This window comes from Dreissena polymorpha, chromosome 6 (genome assembly GCF_020536995.1).
Source record: "Dreissena polymorpha isolate Duluth1 chromosome 6, UMN_Dpol_1.0, whole genome shotgun sequence".
Taxonomy (NCBI): domain Eukaryota; kingdom Metazoa; phylum Mollusca; class Bivalvia; order Myida; family Dreissenidae; genus Dreissena; species Dreissena polymorpha.
This window is the reverse complement of record NC_068360.1, coordinates 93,008,509-93,026,816: the sequence shown is the minus strand read 5'-3', so window position 1 is coordinate 93,026,816 and position 18,308 is coordinate 93,008,509. Positions and strand designations below refer to the sequence as shown.

The 18,308-nt window shown below is 33.1% G+C and overlaps 1 protein-coding gene across 1 annotated transcript in view; it reads right to left on the bottom strand.

Annotated features, from left to right (window-relative positions):
- LOC127836432 (neuroligin-2-like) overlaps window positions 1–18,308 on the bottom strand; it is a 234,091-nt gene that overhangs the window by 14,265 nt on the left and 201,518 nt on the right. The gene's annotated exons all lie outside the window — the stretch shown is intronic.

Here is an 18,308-nt window from a genome sequence, read left to right as displayed (position 1 = left end):
TTTAATTAAGGATGTCGCTGCCTATTTTTTTTTTAAGTATGCTTACTATTAATCCATCCCCTGTTCACAACATAGTAGACAATAAAAAAAAGCCAAAGCGCGTATTTGTTTACCCTTCAACAGTTACAACATACAGTTAAGTAATTTATTTACCCGCTTTGGATTGCAATAAGACATTTAAACAATACAACGAGGAAAATGAAACTTCAGACAAATGTTCAAGCAATTATTTAGTGTTACATTTTGCAAATTATTGTTGAAGGCAAGAGTCCGATCGCCTAATCAAGTAATTATCATACGTAAAAAATAAATAAATATAAAAGCATTTAACCCTTAGGCTGGTTTAAATGTAATGGAATGAATAATGTACATATATACAGTCTGAATATTCAATAATATGTTTCAATCAAACAGTTACTATACAACTTCTTATTTATCGTAACGTGTCTGTAACCCTAAAATAATCTTGTTTTCACATGAATTTCCAATGACCAACATGAACCTTCAGGTTAGGATTTAAGTGATTAATAATATATATGCATAGTCTCTTAAAGTCAAACAAGAATAATACAGAATTCATGAATTGTTTCTTACAACAAGAAGAGTTGCACACCTCCAGTATTCGAGTAATCCGATAAGACTTTAAAAGCGCATTCATTATACTTTTTTTATTGTGTGATATCAATAATCAATTATTAATCAAATTGGTTACACACATCATCGAAGAAGAAAAAGAAACATGATTTTGTATATGCGTATATTTGATAATTACTTAACGTTAAATTGTCCATGCACATGTTATGTGTTTTTTAACGAAGCGAATTTAAACGCCATAACTTGTGTGGAATTTTGAATGCTATGTGGTACTGTGATAAAGTTAAGGCAAGCGAAGTATATGCATTTACAAAAAAGAATATTGATGTGTCCAGCCTGAATAAGACTTGGTTTTGGATTGCTGTTGCGATATGCAAAGTACCTTATCATAAACAAGGCATATAATTTGTATTGATACATCTACAGAAGGGTGTTTACATATTTTAACATGGACGAAGTTTTTGTTGTATGAAAGTAATTCCACAACGAACAAATCAGCATAATACACAACTTATTAAGCCAGACAAATATGGAACATATTTTGCAATTTGTATTTTTTTTAAATTAATACATCATTATACACTATTGTCACATGTGTTGCATATTTCGGAGAACGTACAACACGAAGTGAAATTACCATGTAAGACACTGAAATTAAGTTATTTAATTGTAAACAACATGTTTCTCCAATGGCATCAAGAGAAGAGACGCATCATTATCACTACGATGTTCTGTATATATGAGTCGCGTTCTGAGAAAACTGGGCTTAATGCATGTGCGTAAAGTGTCGTCCCAGATTAGCCTGTGTAATCCATATAGGCTAATCAGGGACGACACTTTCCGCTTTAATGACCTTTTTCGTTTAAATGAAGTCTCTTCTTAGCAAAAATCAAATTTAGGCGGAAAGTGTCGTCCCTGATTAGCCTGTGCGGACTGCACAGGCTAATCTGGGACGACACTTTACGCTCATGCATTAAGCCCATTTTTCTCAGAATGCGTCTCATATGTACAGTGACATTATGCCAACTAAGCACTATAAACAACACATACTAGGATATTTTAAACTTCGCTAAACACATTGGAACATTTAATACAACGTGAAACAAAATAATGGGTTTTAACTGGGTATTCAGTGCCACAGAACCATATTACAGATTTTCTCACGATAACATCTAAAGCGTTTACGCGCCAAATCCACATTGTTACCATTTCCGTACCCTACAAGCTGACCGTGTACATTTCTTTCATATTTAACATAGTTGCACGAGTCCAACGTTTAACGAATTAAACATGGGAAAAACAAATTAAATGTGACCGGCGTTTCTGCCAGTGATGCGATTAATATATTAGACACATCGAGGATAGTCTATAGATGTGTTTACTTAAGTTGATGTCAGTACCTCATCTGAAAAATGAAGGATGTACAAATACATAATATTGGGGAGAGAAAAAGAAGCATTGATAAATCCGGAAATCTTCATGGAATGTATTTGAAGATGCACCTACAGCATTGTAATTGCCATTCAGGCATACCACAGCCTCTTTTTGTAAGCGGCGATGGTGTCTAAGTATGATTGCAAAAGTCGATTTGTTGTTTACCTTTTGTTAATAAAATCTCTAATGAAAATAGGTTACAATTAAACGGAAACACATCGGATTAACACGGCAACACATCGGATAAACACGGAAACACATCGGATAAACACGGAAACACATCGGATAAACACGGAAACACATCGGATAAACACGGAAACACTTCGGATACACACGGAAACACATTGGATAAACACGGAAACACATCGGATAAACACGGAAACACATCGGATAAATACGGAAACACATCGGATAAACACGGAAATACAACGGATAAACACGGAAACACATCGGATAAACACTTTACACATGTCTATCAATGGGCTTGATTCATTTTTGGCATCAGCAACTCAGCGATTTACTTTACAAATTACTTAACCATTGTAGATGACCGTTTCAATAAAATGTTAATGAATGCCTCAAATAGTACAATTTTGAGTAAGACCGAACCACACGTTAAGGAGATCCTTGATAATTTGCCGGAGACACATTTTCCCTGTTAAGAAATGTCAGGGGAACAATTGAAAGTACACTTTACTACAAAATGCGTCAAAGGTAACTTAAACTAAAATAAACTTTCAGACTAAGAACCTATGTAAATTTGCATCACCTACGTACCATTATGAAAGCTCTTTTAGGCTTGATGTTTGGCAGACGTAATCTGTGTTAATTTGGTCTTAAATAATAAACAAAACATGTCAAATAAGACACTTATACAAGTCACGAAATGTCGCACGCACGATTTATGTGGTTCTGTGTTGATTGTAATAGACGACAAGCATGTTATTTGCTAAATAGTATGGGCCTTGCTCTATGAAAAGGGTGTGTAATGCATGTGCGTAAAATGTCATCTCAGATTAGCCTGTGCAGCCAGCACAGGCTTATCAGTGACGACACTTTCCGTTTTTATGTTTTGTTTCGTTTAACGCAAGACTCTTCTTAGCAAAAGTCCAGTTTAGGCGGAAAGTGTCGTCACTGATAAGCCTGTTCAGGCTGCACAAGCTAAACTGGTACGACACTTTTCGCATAAGCATTAAACACCCTTTGCACAGAACACGGCCCAAATATTAAAAGTTTGTCAATATAAATTACTGTTATATTTTTTAAGCGTGACATAATACATACGTGCACACACAGATTTTTGATAATATGCGTTAAGCGGATAAGCGTTTTAATAAATACACATATATTTAATGATATGTTGTGCATTCAACTGATTAAAACAAAGATATTGATCCACCAATAGTTGCACCGAACGAATTTAGGCTATTTTTAACAAATCTAGATTCGGTCTATCGGTAACGCAATTGTAGAGGTATGCTTTTTCTTTCAGAAGACGAATGTAATAAGCCTGTGGCTGTTTGACTTTTCTATCATCACCTCTGGTAAGTTCGTGTTACTCACAACAAAGCGTTCAATACCGTTTGCAAGATGCTTGCTAACTGGAACGGTACCGACACGCGTGTTAAAATTATCACTAATGACATTCGCACAGGGTTGGACCATCAGCATTCCCCTTTTCCTTATTACTGGTAATTAAAATGGAACTCACTACTATGGAAACGGGTTCTGACTAGTGTAAATAATACACGTAATTTACATTACAGGTTTTGTATAATGAACCCCCGCTATGCCAAAAGAGTCAGACATACTGTAAAACATTTGACTACGACATTGCAGATTAATCCTGTACACGTCTGAGCATTATGCTATAGTTGTTTTCGCTTTTATCAGAATATATGTTAATGCCTCCTATATGCCATCATCCATGTAATATTTCGATGAGATATTTAGGCCTATATCTTATTTATGACTGTAATACATGCTTATGTGTTATGTAGTATGTATAACTTTTGTGAGTTTATTATTCAATTTTTGTTCAAAATGTATGCACGTTTATTTCTATCATTAAGCACAAAGATATTTGTTCATAAGTAACATCTGTATAAAAGTAAGCATACACCACGTAAAACATGTCATACTTACTAATAAAATACATAAAAGTTTTGAGTGTTTAAATAACTTTTGGAAATTAAATTGCGAGTTATCGAACAAATACACATTTCAAAATATAATGTATAGTAGTGCGTTGTTTATATATATATATATATATATATATATATATATATATATATATATATTACCGCATTATACCTGTATATAATAACAAATCAAATTACATTACAGGTAGAATGGGCTATATGTAAATTGAATGTCGTCTCTGATAACAAAACGCGACTTTCAAGACATATCAAACATACTTCCCAATGCACTTTCTCGTATGAGCATGTTACGACATTCGTGTCGTATATCAAATGCATAAAACATGTCTGGTCTGTACAATCCTACATTAAGCGAACCATTATAATTGTCATCGTCTTTATTTATTCCGTGATCGTCATATCTTTACCATATCGGCTAGAATTTATGGTGAAAGCGATACAGTGTTGGGCGGAAGCTATATAAGAGCGAATATAGTGCCCTATTGTTTAATGGCGACGGTAGGTATGGTATAAATCTGGTGTTCATCGATGCCGCTTAATTGTTATGGACTTCATGGAAAGAAAATCACAAAATAGAATATTACTGACCATGAATGCGCACCATAAAACCATCATATAAAATAGATATAAACATAATGCATGTTGTCAATCACAATGCCGTGGTATCAGCCTTATTTATCATGCATGATTCCTCACGAATACCAAGCCTTCTATACAGGGTAAGTACACATTTGATTTATTCATAATACCATTAGGTGCTTTTTCTCAAACTACGGTGTGTATTAAAATGTGACTTTCCCCCGACATCTCCATCATTCAAATAAACCACTTAGATTTATATTTTGGCAGCTTAAAACGTCTCAACATGTTGCCGCAATTTTAGATGTCAGAATCTTGTCACGCAGACCAATGCTTGATTAAGTTCAACTGGGGCTCTTACGTAAAGCATATATTTCTTCACAAATTGAGATGTTGCATGACTCTGTTTCATTCAATCATTTAAAAATGTAGGTAAAAGATATACTGACAACAATTTAGAAATAGTCTGAAACTTAAATTGTTGTTGCCCAGTATAAGTGCGTGTTCATTGTCGACGTTTCTGCTGTGATGTGTGGTTCCTGTCCAGCGCAATAAGAAAATGCAGCTCTTATTACTGCGTCTAGAAAAAGATGTATTGAATCGACATTATTATAGCTTGCATAGCATGTGAATATGTGTACGTATTAAATAACAAACATGCATTTTGGTATTTTTTTTGCAGAATCCTAACTTTGGAAGTCAACAGAATAAATAAGTATACTGACTTTTTTTAAAGATACATAGTAAATTAAATAATTAATTAGATATAAGAAGCAAGTATTTGGTTAACCTTGCAAGATAATTAATTCGATAGTAGAAGCCATCAATTGGGAACGGTTGCAAGACAATTAATTCGATAATAGGAGCTAGGAAATTGTTTTATAGTCATTTCTGTGTTAATGTTTCTATTCTTGAATGCATTAAACACGTATTTACGCATATGAATACAAACCACACAGCCAGCGAAACTATCACACAGACAAACATGGTTAATAAAGTATGCAATTCAGTTATTATATTGGCAGGGGAAAACGAAGAAGTAAAACGCAAGGCAAGTGTGCATACAAAGTAAAACATACTCGTAGTTAATTCCAATTATATTTAATTAGTTAATTGTAAGCAAACCAGATGGACACGTTTGATGTTTCATTTGAAAACATAGTGTCAAATTGAAAATTATTATAAAAAGTTCTTAGGAATTTAATGCACATACGTTGGGAACATGTCCTTATGAATGCTTCATCATACCGTCGCAGATGCAGTGGTAAGATGCAATATGTGGGTTACATAAACAACAAGAAAATGTTGAAAGTAGAAAGCAACGTGACCAAATTGCGAATAAAAAATGAAAACTGGAATATACAACTACCATAATTTGAACATATCGATTGTTTTGACCATCACAGTTATCTCATCTTGTACTGGAAAACTGTAGGGTTGAACTGGAATGATATCGCTAGCGGCGTTGCAAAGATTCATGCAATATGAATTTGCATGTTACTGCGTCACAAAGCAAATAGCACACCTCAAACTGGTTGAAAAACTGTCTGACAAAACAATATGTACACTGCTGCAGCCAAGCATTTGGATTACAACTATCAACTATTATATTTATGTAGTCTCCACAACCATATGTTGTTAAATCGCATCTGATATTGTATTAGTGTTTAGTTGTCTTTTATGAATCATAACGGTAATCTATATCATGTATGTGTAATACGTTTGTTTTAATGTTTTTCTACATATTACCAACTTCTTTATTCAATCTAAACACGCGAATGTATTCATAGTTATTATAATGATTTATAAAAAGAAAATCCTTACACGCAGGCTTTGTTTAATTACTGACTTAAATAATCATCAACTTAACACATGTATGAAATAATTTCAAAGAAACTGAAACGTGTGTAGCTGTTATGATTGCTTATGTCAATCGTAACCGAGTATTTTGAACAACCGTTCCATAAATAGTGAAACCATTTTGATGTCCTCACCTCTTTTTGGAACATACATATTTAGGCTCAAACAATCCTCTGTTTGGTGTCTAGTAAAAATTCCTTTCCGAGTCATCCATTCAACTGTGCCCTGCGGCAGGTTCCGTAGGAGCTGTTTCTCCTTCAGGATCTGCTGGGGACAAACGTGCTTCTGGTCCCAGGCGGAATGCACGCCAGACCACCGCTCGTTCGGGCTCGACGCGGTTGTGAACCTTAGGCGGCCCTTTTGGAGGCTGGCATACTGGAGGCCCAAGTAGGCCTCGACCGGCTGCAGTCCGACGCGAGCGTCCGCAGGGAATTCTACAAGCGCTCCACGGAGGTCGCCGTACTTGGTTGACACTGTAGTGGGACCTAGTTGTTTTACAATCACAAGTGCCATCACTCCTCGAATGAACGAGGCCAATGCAAGACACGGTATTGTCCAGCGTATCCTAATAGGATCCATACTGATGGCATTACACGAACGAGTATATTATCACATATTTCCATATATTTGTACACTTCTCTCCGTAGATATATTCACTGTGCGAAATTATTTCATACTGTGCAAAAACTATTTCTACGGAAATAATTCCGATTTATTTTTCCATTAACGTGTTGTTGAAATCATTGTCTAGGTTTCTAATAAAATAGTGAAATAAAGAAAACAACAAGTCAAATCGATATACACAATTAACACCGGAATTAAGTTCCCATTACAACAGAATAATATAACTTAGTAGAACCACATGCTAAGATAAATATAAATCCATGAACGGACAATTAACGATCCACAACAAAATCAAAGGCTCATTGCGCACCTGAGTATATCCATTCAACAGATCCAACATCCTGATTTAATTACCACTATACAAATGAAAGCGGATAATGTTTTCCAAACGGAAAATGAGATAAATTCGAAAACAGCACGGCGGCCAAGTATTTCCTGGTGATACCGCGAGAGGGAATGAGTAAAAGCCGTGTACAAGCCAATGGAATTGTATTGGTCCAGACAGACAATGCCGTGAATTTAGCGTTACTGCGTCTCCCGTTTAAATCACCGATGGCAGATTGTTGCCGTATGAACACGACTTTGCTGGAATCAATCCATGTACGTGTTCATCAGAAATGACGTTGGCACGAATCTAATGAGAAATAAACGGTAGACCGGATTGGTATAGGTTAAATGTTTATGGGTTTATTTGCTTCATACGCGAGGAAACCGTTTTGTGGCTCCCTGTGCGCATTATGCAAATCGGACCGTTCTCCGTAATAACTTCACCACAAAATGTGCCTCTTTATGTTTAAAAGAATTTTCCAATACTATGCTAAGCGAATATTCACATAAGTTAAAGGATAAAACACTCGATCTTACAGTTGTGGACACAACGTTTTTATATACACAATCATATTTAATCGTGTCGTTCCCATTCATTTTACAAAACAGAGTGAACAAAAAACCTCAGCAATGCTAATTCTAGTTCAACAAAAAAGCGAACAACAAATATGTAAGATAAAAGATCGTAATAATTATTCAAAAGTTACTATTTAGTATCATTGCTCCATGTTTGCTCGGAATGAAGCAATCTTAATCATTGTTCTATAAGACATGAAACGGCAGTATCATGCAGACTGTAACGAATGAATACTCTGTAATCAAATGTTGTCCTGTTCTTTTATCCGGAAAGCGCGTAGATGGTGCAAAACTAACATTCTATGACATAAATACAATTGTTGGGAAAAATTTTCTCCGAGTAATGGGAATTCCCTAGTGTTCACATACATACATTCACCGTGTCAGAATATGGTCTATAAAATAACAGCCAAAACAATTAGAAGATCCAAAATAGTATGCACAATTCATTTAAAAAGTAAAATTAACTTTTTTATCATTTTTAAAATATTTTCTCCAGTCAAAACGGCGGCGTTGTCCCTTTATCATGTATTGCTAAATTTGCTCAATGCGCATGAGCAATGGTTCAGACTGAAATTGAAATTTTACCGTAAATCATCTTGATAGCCGATGTTGCTTTGATGCTGAAACGGGTCGAGTATAAAAGGTGAAATGTTTATGACGATTTATTGAGACATAAATTCAATTGTGTGTGGTAGGTTATTATCAGCGCGTTAAAATGAAGAAGCCACATTGCAAAATATGAACTTTTATTGATTTTAATGAAATGAAGTATGAAACAAACTTAATTAATATCTCGTAATCATATATTATAATATGAACTTTGCTTTATTAAACATGTTCAAATGTTAAGTCATTAACAAGGTTTAACTGTATTTATGTACAACAATATACTTTACAATGCAGACACAATCAAATGATTCATGTTTTTTTCATGTCTTATTTTTTAAAGAATAATGGATAAAATAAAAAAATAAATCAAGCAAATGTCGGTAATAAACGGGTAATACACGGACTCATATAATTTGAGTGCATGAAACTATTCAAATAAAATGTGTGTGCGTTTGAATTATTTTTTAGAATACAACTCTCTAAAGACTATTCAAAATAATGTTTCGATAACTTACGATAATAACGCACCATGAGTCGCACAAATATTTAATCAAAATTGTTAAAGTTCCATAAATTGACTTTATTATGTCTTAAACAAAACATAGAACATAAAACCTTCGACACACGCTGATAAAACAAACCACCAGTCGTGTAAGCAATAACTTATGACATGAACCTTATGCGTTACGTCGTCTTCTACAAGGCATTTGTTTCTAATAAATGTGCATAACATACAATAAAGTCGTTTATATTGCGCTATTAAGCAAACGACTGTTAACATTTCATTTACACTGGCGTTAAAGGTACAATGCGGTTACAATGTCTGAGAAATGTTGCCTTATATTATAGCGAAACATGTACCAACGATTTAATGCCAGGTACTGTTGATGTTAACGTTGTAATATAATAAGTGTGAGACATGAAAACTTGTAGAATTATGCTACATAAACACTTGTACTCAATACAACATAAATGCATTTCAAATTCAGCATGTTAAGCAATATTCTAGCACACTGGACTTAAATTTCGTGTTCAGTAATTATTCAAAACCATAAGCCGTACAGTATTCCAATCTTCAAAACAATGAAGTTATTACAAAATGTCCAATTTGATCCCTGTTTTGGGGCCATGTCATAAAAATATAGTCTCTAATAAAAGACTCGCTGCAATATGTGAAAAATAGGCAAAATCAAAGTTCATATTTAAAAACATAGTATTTCAATCAGAATAACGTTATTAAAAATGCCATACTATTTTCAACTGTTTTTTGTTCGAAGTTTTACTCACCGTAAACGTGAACGTAGAAAACATTGTAAGGCTTCAAAGTGTTTGCACTAGCAATCAACACAGATTATAGCAGTATAATCATTCATATGACTTGTAAATACCCACAAACCAACAAGCTTTGAAATAGGTTCAAGAGAAAAAGTTTCGATTGAACTGACAACGAAAACAATTTTTTTCTGCAATTGAGCAAACAACAACACAAAAAACCAGTATTTAGGCGATTACACCATTATAGTATTTGGGTGATATTTGGTGAGCATCATTTAAAAATTAGCAACGCATACAACTATCAACATGTCTAAGTGTGTACAAATTACAATAAGTACACTAGGCCATTCGGTGAAATAATTAACAGTTAAAGGAAGTACAAAACAACATATTTTTTTTCACAGCAACCTTTACAGATCTTTTAGACAGGTAAACACAAAGCAGGTGCCACAGGTGTTTTACCGATATACATCGGGTACTTACAATGATTGTAATGCCTGAAATAATTTGCATCTCTTTGTTTAACGTCTTGCTTATGTAAATCGTTAATTTGTAATTTCGACAGCAACAGCACACATTGTAACGTACCAGGAATACACACCCATACAACCCATTCAATTACAATTTTCAGTTTTTAGGAGATTTATTTAGCAACATGTTTATTCAGCAATTATTGTTTTTATACAAAGTAAAGGGAACTATTTGGTTATCATTATATATTGCTCATGTGCATTGCACTAAATTACGCTGCGCTGTTATCCGCAATGATATGTGTGATCTCAAATAATAAGTAGTTCACAATTATTATGTATATCGGACCTTTTTCGAAAATAACTATATTTTACCACATGCAACAGTTTAAGGGACTATTAATATTATTAAATTTGCTTATAGTCTATTCTTTATTTTTTACCAGATAAAGCATTTATATTATCATGTTTCCTAATAAAAACATCAAATGTTTCTCGTTGCATACATGTTGGCAAAACTACCTTTTTTAAAATACGTTTTAACATCTTACGAGTTTATGCCATAAATAAAATTTAATCTCCACGTTTTTTATGTTATTGCGTTCATTTTTGAATATACAATTAACTCAAAACAACGTTAATGCGCATCACTACTACTTTTTCCACAATTATTAGAAGGTCACAATTGACTATATTGTTTAACAAGTATATGAAAAATGAGTTCAACACATAAAATAAAGTTCAACACAATCTTTCCTCGTACATTAACCTTAATATATATTTTCCAAACGATTAAAAATACAAAACTAAAAATAAACCACCTTATAACAGCGTTCGCATGTCGCTTGTGACAAAAACAAAAGGAGTAAATGTCATAAAACAATCAAAATAATGTAATATTTAACATTTAAATATTTTAATATAGTAACATTACATAATACCTTTATTGAAAGTCTGCGTATGTTGTTCCTACTCAAAATGTGTACAAGTGGTGTCATTGTGCCTCAGACATTGTAAAAAGCCTTTTGGATAGGAGTACTGTGATATCTATTGTGTATTATCTGCGTATGGACATGATTATACAATGCATTTCGCCGATCATGATGACCCAGCTCTTCGACCTGGCAGACAATGCTCGTGAAAACGTTTCTTATTAATCACGGACTATGCAGTCAATATTCCCAGAACATAAGTCACTTCCATTGTTATTGATTTTCGGTAAATCATTCCAACTTTGATTATTCTTAAAAGTATATTAGATGGCCGACAGAAAGCTAAAGGAGCCAATATTGCGATCGGATTTTCCTCTGCTGTCAATTTCGTTTTCTAGTTATTAACGACAATGTCAGTCGTGTCCGTTCAATATACAGTTTGTTACAAGCGCCTTTTGGCGAAACCCAGATGCTACGGTATAATATTTACTGTTCTGTCAAATGAAATGAATGGGAAACCCACCAATTGCACTCGTTATTTAATACTTTGATAAAACAAACATTAGCAGCAGTATACTGTTAATATGGCAACAGTAACTTAGATCACATACCAATACATAGTACGCACATATTCTTTAACGTGTACATGACAATAACATGTTTTGTTAAATAAAGGCATAAAAAGCTCCGTAAATACCAATATATAATACATACCGACGTCAGAAACACATGGCATCAAATCACCAATTATGCCAAGTTAGTTTGAAAGTTTATTATCGCGGCGAACACCATTTTAAGACAAAAATATGGCGTAATTGCTAAAATATATCGGTTTTTCAATTCTAATGACATATTTGCAATAGAATAGCACGTGTGGCCGACTTCAAAATATCTTAACATTGATATATTATGGTATCAGTCGTACATAATTAAAACAGTGTTTTTTCTACAAACATAAGTGTTTCATTCGCGTTCTGTGAACATGCTTTCAGTAAGCAGTACATTAATTATGTCTTTGATTTTAATATCATCAATTGCGTATTGTGACCTATATAAACGTTTCTCTAATTAGTCGATACCATGAATATGTGTAAAAGTATTACTTGATACAAATTATACACATATATCAAATCTAAATAATTACTAGTAAGACTGCGCCAACGTGGTTTAATCTAGTATACTATTTTTTTACATTGAAATATAAGTATGTGATTGCGTGTTGAAAATGTTTATGGATTATTAACTATTATTCATTAGTTTCATGAAGCGAAGCGAAGTTTAAGCATTTAGGATACAAGCATCGTCATCGCCATTGCTTTCCCTTATCAAATTATTGACTGCACACAATCGAATTTACGCCACAGTGAAAGTTAACGGCTGATCGATGCATTCACTACTTGAAAAACATAGCTAATTTTCGTTATGTAGATTATCAAAACATATTCCGATGAATTAAGTAAATGACATAAATATGCTTGAAAAATGAAACTGAGCCATCTCTTCAAAATGTTTTGTAACTTGAAACTATTGTCATGAGCTATATTCTTGTCCACTAGCCTTTAATGTATGACATACAAATCGACACTTAACATAATGCCTACAGCTGGGTCACTAATTTGGAAGTATACAGGAAAAGCGTAAAATGTTTTAGCCGTTTTATGGCTAAACTAAATACACACTTATCCCGGAACTATCCACAAAACACTCCAGTGAATACAAACATTAGGTTTTGAATAATTGATTGGCAATTAAGCCGTATATATAATTTGGCAGTTTACATGGATAGCATCGAGCAATCATGTAGTCGCATTATTAATGTCCAATAGCCAACCGCATGACTTAATAGCTACACATACCATACACAATGCATTCTATTTTACATCAGGGTATTGTATTCAATTACTTGCGTTTATGTACAAACTAGTAAATTTATCACACTAGTCACACTGCCCATTTTAATGCATTAAATTGGAGTCGCATTGTCAGTGTTTGTTATCTTAGTTAAAAAGTTAATAAATCTGTCACATAAGTCCAACTCACAAACGCGCAACATTAATACATATATCCTCATTATCAAAAGGAGTGTTTGATGGTCTTTCTATTTCCTCTCGCACTCAGACAAGCGTAATATATTAGGCGGAAAAAAGGGAATTCAGCAACTCGTAGACTCTTCTTTTCGGAATAAATGTGTTCTGAACGGATAAATGTCAACGTACCGCATTAAATACAAAACATCTTTTTGACAATAAATGATTTAATGAGGAGACGAGGGCTGATATTTTGCCTTGTTTTCACTACCGACACATTTACGTCTTTATAACTCTAATGACATAATTAAATACCAATGGTATCTCAAGACTACAGTCGCAGGCGGAATCCCCTTTTTTTCTGTTTCAGTATTATTCTGGAATTTTTAAAGTAACAATATCAATTTTCCATTTAGCAACTATTTTTAAAACCTAAGTAGCAAAAAAACAAAAACAAATGCAACAAAACCGATGTTTCTTTAAAAATAAACAACTTGAAAAAACGCATCTCTATATTTATATGTTTTTTATGAACTTCAATAAATATGTTTTCGTCACTATAGATTTAACTTGAATTGGATGATACATATCTTCAGTCGTCGCAATTTGTGTATTTGTCGACATTCAGACGCCTCGTATAACAATCTCACGATTTATTTAGGTGCGCTTAGTTCGACGAGTCTGTCGAAGTTATAAGTAATAATTGACACTATTCAAACATAAATAATGATTGTGTGTTTAAATGTACCTGGTCCATCATGTAAGTACAATTTTTCTGTAAACAAGTACACTGCCTTTGAAAGAAATTCAGTTATATTTTGCTCTAATTATTAAAATGGCATGTATGTTGCATTGTCATTAATATTTTTTGCAAACAAATGAATCGAAAAACATACTTCACACAGACACACACACACACACACATACACTTACATACCAAATGCTATGTACATCCTTAGTATGGTTATTTGTATTGATAGGAAATTGAAAAAAAACACTTCCTTTTGTTAAGAAGTAACTGATATTTCGGGTATTTGCGTAACATAATTGCTATTTTTAAATATATTTTCTAAAAGTCTGGTGATATTTTTAATTTATTTGGTATTAACCTTCGTAATTTAATGCTAACATTTTGCTTCTAGTGTTTACAGAAAATAAGAGACCTAGACATTTACTCTTATGTGTAAATAAGTTATCAATCTCTTGGTACAGCTATATTATAGAACGGAACGGAACAAAACAGAAATTTTATTACGACTTGTACATAGTACATCGTCAGTTATAACCATGTAATAATAAACATATCAAAAGGTCACGTGAAAAGAAAGATATTATATTGTTATAAACGTTGTACATACTATCTAACATAATACATTACAGTGGTGGGTAAACACAAAACAATGAAGGCAGAGAAAAAATCAAAGTGTGTGTGCAACAGAGTGGCAAACAGCTATTAGCATTTATGGAAGATAAACTAACATCAACACATGCTATGTTTATAATAATTATTATATTATAATAGAAAGAAATAACTCACGAACTTTACATGAAGTAAATTTGGCGCCAAATGTAACAATCAGAAAATATAAGGCAATTTGTAACCTTACATATATTATGCCTAAATATATTAAATAACTGAATACATTAGATATGTTACATAACATAACTACATTCACTAAGTTTTGTATCCAGTATTATTAAAAGTAAGTTTACACTTCCTGCGTTAACATAATTACACAAACAATTAATATTAACAAATAAACAGATACAAAATCAAACCCGTGGAACATAAAATTCAGCTGGTGATATTCGTATTAGGAATATTTTATTATATACATGCAATCGCACAAAACAAATTAATAAACAAACACAAAATCAAATCCGTGTAACATTACAATTTAGTTGGACGTATTCGTATTCTGAACAACATTCAATATAGACTTCCTAATTAAAAGAGCTTCTTTCACAAAAACGGCTAATTTTATAACTTCTTCTTTAGAACATGTTTTCATTAGGCTTATAATTTTATATACTGAAGGTCGCTTGAAATAATACGTTTTTATGTATTTTTTTCGGATGTCGTTATAACAAGGGCCTATTAACATAAAATGGTATTCGTACTTAACGTCACGTGACTTACAACACGTACAATATCTGTCTTCTCTCGCTATGCGGTTATTACTAAACGTTCCCGTTTGAATTCTTGATGGATGACTTGAAATTCTTAATCCACAGAAGTAAAATCTGAGAGGTAAGACTTCTAAATATTTTTTATATTCAAACTCTATTTTAAATTCTTTGTACAATAATAAAACTGGACTTTCAAGTGTGCGCAACCAATCTTGTTTAAAACAATCTATGACTCTCTTTCATTAACCTATTCAATGTTTTTACAAAAGTTGCCAGTGTAATTAAAAACAGTTCCTAGATAATTAAAATCATCAACAACTTCGATTGGATGGCTATTATATGTCCATTTTTCGTTTGCTAATAACGCCCCCCGTTTTCGGAAAACCATTATTTTAGTTTTTGTTATATTTACAGTTAGACTCAATGTGCAACAATATGAAAACAAAAGATCTAAATGCCTGTGTTTTTTTTTAGGGGTTTAACCTATAAAAGCCATATCATCGGCGAACAACAACAAAATAACAATGATATCATCTTACTAACTTAAGCCTGCGTTAATGTCATACTGCAAATAAAGCTCTAAATCTTCAACAAATAATGAAAACAAAAGAGGTGACAACACCTCCTCTTGTCGCAAACCAACAGCGTAGTTGAAAAATTCAGAATAAGAAGAACAAACCTTCACACAAGATTTTACTTTTTGATACATGTCTTTAACAATTCTGAATAGTTTACCATCAATACCTGGTGTATACATGTTTAGGCAAAGTGCATTTCTATAAATAGAATGAAAACATTTCATCATGGCAACATAAATTACATAACGCCTCGTATTTTCATTAAGATATTTTTGAACAAGAGAATGTAAAATAAAAATTAGGTCTACTGTTGAACGCCCTTTGCGAAATCCGCATTGAGCATCCGAAACACTGTTATTGTCCGTACACAAATTTTCAATTCGTTAATTTAGTATTGTAGTAAATAGCTTGGACAAACAGCTTACAAGCGTAATACCACGATAATTATAAACCTCGGTTTTATCACCTTTTTATGTAGTGGTATTATTAAACCTTCCATCCAGCTTTCTGGGTAGTACCCTGAATTAAAAATCCCGTCGAAAATATCACATAAATGACAAGCAAGGATATCAATACATTTCATGAAGTACTCGTTTAATAACTGGTCATTGCCTGTAGCTTTATTACGCTTGAGCGATTTAACTGCAGTGTGTATTTCACTGACGGTAATAGGCTGGTCAAGTTCATTATTACAACCAATTAAATTATTAAAATCGTGATGTTTACAGAAATATTCTGCTTCTTCATTATAGCAGTTAGATAGACCATTACTTAAATTGTCAAAGTATTCTTTAAATGTATTAATAGAGATGCCACTATAATCTGGTTTCGGTTGACTTTTAAAATATTTCCAATTTTTTTTTGGTTTACATCTTTTGAGACGTTCAATTTCTTTCATTTTTGCCCTATAACTTGCATTGTTATGTTTCATTATTATTTTTATAGGCAGATTTACGTTCCATTGAAAGTATTCTATTTGAGTTATTTTGTTCAAAATTGAAAAGGCGTAATGCTTGTAAATATAATTTTCGCGCAGAGTTACATTCATCGTTAAACCAATCCGCGTTTTTAAGACACTTTTCTTTAAGAAAAATGGTTTATCATGTACAAAAAGCACTTAGAAAATAATGGATTTGCCACGGATCTGATAATTTCAGAAAAATCTTCGACCGATTTATTAATAGAGTCACTACATAAAGGATCAATACTTCGGACACTATTATTAAAAAGCGGCAAACAACCAATAATGCCGGATCGGAAGCGTTCAGTGTTTTCATCGTTCCACTTGGGTTTAGTTTCGTACTGTGACGTAGCATTCTGAACAGGTTTTGGGCAAACTAATGAGAAACGCAGCGGTGCGTGATCACTCCATTCATTAAATGGTACAATAGTAAAATCATTGATTAATGAAAAGTGACGTTCATTCGTTATAACATAGTCGATGACAGAACAACCGTTATTTGAACAAAATGTGTAGTTACTGGTATTAAATATACGACCATTCACAATACGTAGGGATGTAGATAATAGGTAATTGCGATTTCCAAACACTTATATTCCGTCCCTGTTTGACGCAATAGTTTACTAAATATACAAACGATGACAAATGAATGGTCGCCGTTTTACAAAACGGGCGAAAACTGTAAAGAAGGTAAATTATCCATAACTGAGCCAGACCCGCATTACTAAAGCTTATTTTTTATATTTTCGATCACAATCTAGATGGGTCAAGCAATTTTGTTCGATTTGCTAATATTGTAGATTAATTACATGTGTATTCATACGAAAGAGTGCACACGTTGAATAACAGCGACAATACATTATGCATTTGTTAAGAGTCGGATTAAACCTCTGAGCTAAGCATGTCAAAAACGGATTTGCATGTTAATTGCAAATAGGTAAAAGGCTTGGCATGAATAATCGCTGAAATCTATCTATCTATTTATCTTTAAATACTGCCTGACTCCCCTCGCGGGTATTACTGGCATGTGCGCGTGTCAGTGCATGATAAAGGTGGTTTAAAAGCATTGAAAGGGAGACTTCAACGCATGAAAGTGAGGTGAAGAAAAAGTGTGATAGTGTTAAACAAGAAGAAACGTATTTATAGGTTAAAAGTTGTTTTAAAACA